The sequence below is a fragment of the Cynocephalus volans genome, chromosome X (assembly GCF_027409185.1).
Source record: "Cynocephalus volans isolate mCynVol1 chromosome X, mCynVol1.pri, whole genome shotgun sequence".
NCBI lineage: Eukaryota > Metazoa > Chordata > Mammalia > Dermoptera > Cynocephalidae > Cynocephalus > Cynocephalus volans.
The window spans coordinates 60184682-60191908 of NC_084478.1; the positions used below are offsets into that span (position 1 = coordinate 60184682).

General features: G+C 36.0%; 1 pseudogene; it reads right to left on the reverse strand.

Moving 5' to 3' along the window:
* Positions 1 to 4560: 4560 nt before the first annotated feature.
* LOC134368008 (polyadenylate-binding protein 1-like) lies at positions 4561 to 5312 on the reverse strand (annotated as a pseudogene).
* Between the last annotated feature and the right edge of the window lie 1915 nt (positions 5313 to 7227).

Sequence of the window (7227 nt, forward strand, 5' to 3'; positions counted from 1 at the left end):
ACAGAAATAAAAAGGATCATAAGAGATTACTAAGAACAACTATATGTGAACAAACTGGAAAACCTAGAAGAAATGGATAAATTCCTGGACACATACAAATTACCAAGGTTAAATCATGAAGAACTAGAAAACCTAAACAGACCAATAACAAGTAATGAGATTGAAACAGTAATAACAAGTATCCCAACAAAGAAAACCCCAGGACCAGATGGCTTTACAACTGAATTCTAGCAAACATTTAAAGAACTAATGCCAATTCTTTTGAAACTCTTCCAAAAAATTGAAGAAGAAGGAATAGTTCCAAACTCATTCTAGGAGGTCAGTATTAACCTTGTACCAAAACCAGAAAAAGATACAATAAGAAAACTACAGACCAATATCCCTAATGAACACAGATACAAAGATTCTCAACAAAGTACTAGCAAACACAATCCAAAAACACATTAAAAGGATCATTCACCAGGATCAAGTGGGATTCATCCCAGGGATGCAAGGATGGTTCAACATATGCAAATCCATAAATGTGATACAACACATCAACAGGATGAAGGAAAAAAGGTAAACATATCAGTAGATGCAGAAAAAGCATTTGGTAAAATCCAACACCTCTTCATGATAAAAAACACTCAACAAACTAGGTATAGAAGGAATGAACCTCAACACACTAAAGGCCAAATATGACAAACCCACAGTCAATATCATACTGAATGGACAAAAATTGGAGGCTTTTCCTGTAAGAATTCGAGCAAAAAAAGTATGCCCACTTTCCCCAGTCTTATTCAACATAGTACTGGAAGTTCTAGCCAGCAAAATAAGGCAAGAGAAAGTAATAAAGGGTTTCCAAATGGGAAAAGAGGAGCCAAACTATCCCTATGCAGATGAAATGATCACATACATAGAAAACCCTAAAGACTCCGCCCAAAATTACTAGAACTAATAAATGAATTCAGTATAGTGGCAGGATACAAAATCAACACACAAAAATCAGTAGCCTTCCTATACACTGATAACAAAATAGCAGAAGAAGAAATTAAGAAAGTAATCCCATTTACAATAGCTCCCCCAAAATGAAATACCTATGAGTAAATTTAACCAAAAGGTAAAAGACCTCTATAATGAAAACTATAAAACACTGGTGAAAAAATCAAAGAGGACACAAATGAATGGAAAGGTACACCATACTCATGGGATGGAAGAATTAACATCATCAAAATGTCCATATTATCCAAAGCAATTTACACATTCAACACAATCCTTATCAAAATACCAATGACATTCTTCAAAGAAATAGAAAAAAAATGATGTTAAAATGTTTATAGAACCACAAGAGACCCTGTATAGCTAAAGCAATCTTGAATAAAAAGAACAAAGTTGGAGGCATCACACTGCCTGACTTCAAAATATACTATAAAGCTATAGTAACCAAAGGAGCATGGTACTGGCATTAAAACAGACAAATAGATCAATGAAATAGAAAAGAGCCCAGAAATAAACCCACACACCTACACACAACTGATTTTTGACAAAGGTGCCAAGAGTATACAGTTGTGGAAGGACAGCATCTTCAATAAATGGTGCTGAGAAAACTGGATATCCACATGCAGAAGATCAAAACTAGGCCCCTATCTCTCACCATACACAAAAATCAACTCCAAATGGATTAAAGATCTAAATTTAAGACCCAAAACTGTGAAACTACTAGAAGAAAACATAGGGTAAATACTATGCAAAATAGGAGCAGGCTGTGATTTTTTTTAATAAGACCACAATGGTATAGGCAACTAAAGCAAAAATACACAAATGGGACTACATCAAACTGAAAAGCTTCTGCACAGCTATAGACACTGTCAACAAACTGAAGAAACAACCTATAGAATGGGAGAAAGTGTTTGCAAACTACACATCAAACAAAGGGCTAATATCCAGTATAAGGAACTCAAACAACTCAACACCAAAAAGAGCAAACAACTTAATTAAAAAATGGGCAAAGGATCTGAATAGACTTTTCTCAAAAGAAAGCATACAAATGGCCAACAAGCACATAGAAAAATGCTCAAAATCACGATAACCAGGGAAAATCAAATTAAAACCATAATGAGATATCTCATCTCTGTTAGAATGGCTATTATCAACAAGATAGAAAATAGCAAATGCTGGTGAGGATGCGGAGAAAAAGGAACTCTCCTATATTGTTGGTGGGAAGTAAATTGGTGCAGTGACTGTGCAAAACAGTTTGGAGGTTCCTCAGAGAACTAAAAATATATCTACCTTATCATCCAGCTATCCCACTACTGGGTATATACCCAAAGGAAATGAAATCAATATATCAAAAAGACACTTGCACTCCCATGCTCATCACACCATATTCACAATAGGCAAGAGATGGACTCAATCTAAATGCCCATTAGTGGATGAATGGATAGAAAGATTGTGGTATATATACATAATGAAGTGCTATTCAGCTACAAAAAGAAATGAAATCCTATAATTTGCAGCAACATGGATGGAACTAAAAATCACCATGTTAAGTGAAGTAAGCCAGGCACAGAAAGACAAATACCGCATGGTCTCACTCATATGTGGAATCTGAAAAAGAAAAAAAAAAGTGGTTCTTATAAAAGTAGAGAGTAGAATAGTTACCAAAGGCTGGGAGGGGTGGGGAGAAGAGAAGTGGTGGGCTAAGGGGTACAAAACTATGTTATCTACCCTAAGTGATTCATTGTGCAGTATATGTATGCATGTATTGAAACAACACACTGTACCCCACAAAAATAAATATAAATAGAATTTTTTAAAAAAGAAAAATACTGAATCAGAATGAACTATAATGTATAATATTGTTGATAAGTAAAAATTTTAGTTCATTGCGAAACATTTTACTGATTTTGAATATCATTAAATTTGAAAATTTTTTTGAGCCTTTTTTAAACATTTCAGTTTTATTAATATTCTCTTACTAGTTTCTGGATAATTATGTACATAAAATCCTATTATATCAAACTGTAATCAAATGATCAAAGTTTAAACTGCTAGGTAGATATAAACATTATTGAGTAAATACTGTGCTTTTTTTCTTTTTTAGTACAATAATATTTATTTTATTTTTTTTACTGGCATGATTACATACATGAAGTTCAATAAAAGAATATTTTCACCTTCCAAAAAAATAAATTAGGTGTGGCCAGTTAGTTCAGTTGGTTAGAGTGCAGCCTTATAACACCAAGGTCACGGGTTCAGATCCCCATACTGGCCAGCTGCCAAAAAATAAACAAATAAAAATAAATTAAAAATATAAAATGGGGATTTTATAATCCCATTCATGAGGGCTCTGTCTTTATGATCTAATCACCTCCCAAAGGTCCCGCCTCCTAATACCATCACCTTGATGATTAATTTTCAACATATAAATTTTTGGGGGGACACAAACATTCAAACCATAGCAGGGGTCAACTTACCACTCACACCCTGTACCATCACAATAACTGAATCATAATGTGACATAGACCTAAATATATTAAAACTATAAAACTTCCAGAACAAAATATATGAAATGATCTTTGTGACTTTAGTTAGGCAAAGATTTCCTAAGTATGACACCACAGCACAATTTCTAAAAGCAAAACTGGATAAACAGGTATTCACCAAAATTAAGAAATTTTCCTCAAGACATTGTTGAAAGAATGAAATAGCGAGTCACAGACTAAAAGAAAATATTTTCTAATCATATGTTTGATAAAACATACGATATGAGAACTCTCAAGTCTCAATAATAAGAAAACAGGCCAATCGAAGAAATATGGATGGCAAATAAGCACTCAAAAAGATGCTCAACGTCATTAGTCATTAGAGAAATTCACATTAAAACCACAAATGAAGTTACACCTATTAGAATGGCTAAAATTAGAGATATTGACCATCAAGTGTTAACAAGGATGCAGAGCAAGTGAAACTCATGTAATACTTAATTGGAATGTAAAATGGAACAGGAATTCAAATGGGAATATTCTTTTTCTGAAATAATGTTTTCTGTCTTTATTTTTTGATAGTATAAGGAATTCCTGCTCATTGAAAAATAAGCAAGGAAATAACATACAGCAGAAAGATTTACATTTCTGTTCCTGACCCTTGTTCCCAAAGGTTACTATTGTTAATAGTTTTATTTTTTGTTTTTTATTCACTGTTTAAGGAATTTTTATTAAAGCAAGAATTTTATAATCCAAATTACGTTTCCTTGCTCGGTTATCAATCCTGTTACTTGAAACAGAACTGACATTCTGAGCTATTGCACAGTAAAGAATTATAAAATTAAAGAAAAGAATGCTTTAAATTTTTGTACTTTGCTGAAAATTCTTTTTCCCAGGGTTTATAAAACATTAATTTGTTTTTATATTTTGTTATTTTTTGTTGTTTTTAAATCAATAAGTAGTCTAGGACTAGCCTTATGTTTGCTAGACCTGGCATTTGCTCAGTACATAAGATTCAGTTTCCATTCTTTTTTTTTTAAATTTATTTTATATTTTGCAATGTTTCTTTTTCCATAATATTTAAGTTTTTCAATGTTTAGATATTTTTCTTCAGTGAAGCACAAGTTTCTTTTTGTGGTCTCTGAAGTTCTGAATTAACAATTTCCAACAACATGCTAGTGATTTTACCAGCAAGAGTAGGGTGCATGGCTTGAATAAGAGGAAAGAGCCGTTCACCCAACATTTGCTTTTGCTCTTGAGGAGAGGCAGATGCCAACATGGAAGCAGTCAAAGGTTCCTGACCTTGTACATGAACAGCAGGCTGAGCACTCCAGCGAGGACTTGTTCTTGGTTGAGCAATTTGGCTAGGAGGATGTATACAGCAGCACGTTTCTGCGTCTGTGGGATAGCTGCCATGAATAACCCGAAGGCGGTGCCGGCTGGTCGAGGCTGATCACGGGGTTGGACACAACTCGTACGCTTGCCATTCTCTGCATATACTGGTTAGTGAGGTGAGCCTGGCGCTCTTCCCTGTGCTGAGCTAAAGCTCTGTACGATGGCTTAGTGGCCACAATTCTACCTTCCATTTCTGTAACTGCTTTAGTGGTTTCTTCTGGGGAGGAGAAACATACAAAACCAAACCCTTTGCTGCGACCACCCTCCATCATAACCTTTGCACTAGTGATTGTAGCAAATGGAGAAAACGCTTTCCGGAGACGTTCATCGTCAATACCGTCATCAAGATTTTTCACATAAAGACTAACGCCCCGGCGTCTGGTGATCCTATCTTGCTTCATCTGTTCAAATTTGCACTTAAGTTCCGTCTGCCGTTCCACTTTTTTCTGAGCTCGACCAGAAATCAACCGGAATCAAAAACTACTCGAGGGCCGCAGAATGGGGCCGACCGCTGCCGCTGGTTGCCGGCTGCCAGCTGGGAGCGAGGGTGGCGGTGTCGGGTCTTGGCAGCGGGAAGGCCTCGGTCTCTTGGTTCCTTCTTGGAGCTGCTGCGGGGCCACGGGCGGCCGGGCGGGTCGGTCTCGGCTGCTTCACCCGGTTATTTTATAAAAGAGGAAGAAAAAAATAATAATAAAAGTCTCTGGCGGGGGAGACGCGGATTTTTTTGTAAGTTTTGGGGGAGTTTTAAAAAGATTTTTTAGATTTATTTATTTATTTATTTTTTAATAGATGTGTGTTCCGAGCCGAAGCACACACTCTGCACTCTCAGCACTAACCACGGGGGAGAAGGGGCAATGGTTTTATTACGTATGACATTTTGCCAACTTTTATTTATTATCTTATATACGCTTTTAAATTTCATTTTGATTTTTACAATGATGAGATCATAACTATATGCTTTTTAGCAAATTGTTTTATTCACTAACCAACATATTAAGGACTGCCTTCTTATCCATTCACTTGGATCTATCTCATTCTTTGAACTAGATAAACTAATTTCATATTATTAATGTACCATAACTTTTTAACCATTCCTTTATTGATATAAATTTAGATTGTTTGAAATTTTTGTGTTTACCAGTTGCTCTGTAACTATAATCTCGTTAAATAAAACCTTAAGTACTTGTGCAGATGCATGAAATTTTATTTTGCTGGTTATTCCTAAAATGCTTCTAAAGAGGTACTTAGTCACACTTTCTCCGACATTATGAGTACCCATTTCTCCACAGCTTTGTCAACATTGAATCGTATCCATCTTTTAACTTTTTCTATTTTTAATGATTATGTGTATTAGTTTGCTAGAGCAGCCATAACAAAGTACCACCAACTGGGTGGCCTCAACAACAGAAATATACTGTCTCATAGTTCTAGAGCCCAGAAGTCTGAGATCAAGGTGTCAGCAGGGTTTGTTCCTTCTGAAGGCTGTGCGGGAGAATCTGTTCCATGCCCCTCCCCTCCCCAATCTTTGCCACTCTTTGGTTTATAGAAGCATCACCTTCATCTCTGCCTTCCTCTACACATGGTGTTTTCCCGTGTGTGTCTGTCTACAAATTTCCCCCTTTTTATAAGGACACCAGTCATATTGGATTAAGGGTCCACCATACTCCAGTATCACCTCATCTTAATTAATTATATCTGTAATTATCCTACTTCCAAATAACAGTACATTCTGAAGTAATGAGGGTTAAGACTTCAACATATAAATTTGGGGGGGTACTAATACAATAGGCATAAAATAATATTTTATTATCTTTAAAATGTTGTATTAGAGTTCACCAGAGAAACAGAACCAATAGACCAATAGAACCAATAGACCATCCTATATATATATATATATATCCTATCCTGTCCTGTTTCTCTGGAGAGAGAGAGAGAGAGAGAGAGAGATTATAAGGAATTGGCTCATGCCATGATGGTGGAGGCTCAAAAGTCACAAGATCTACAGCTGGTAAACTGGAGACCCAGGAGAGCCAATGGTGTAGTTCCATTGCTGATGATGTAAGTTCCATTCTGAAAGCGAGCTCATGACCCAAGAAGAGCCAGCTTTTTAGTTTGAGTCTGAAGGAAGGAAAAGACCAATGTCCCAGCTCAAGCAGTCAGGTAGGTGAAGTTCCTCTTACTTAGCCTTTTGTTCTATTCAGATCTTCAATTGATTGGATGAGGCCCACCCACATTAGGAAGGACAATCTGCTTTACTCAGTCTACTGATTCAAATGTTAACATCATCCAGAAACGCTCTCATAGATACACCCAAATAATGTTCGGTCAAATGTCTGAGCATTTCATGGCCTGGTCAAACTGACACATA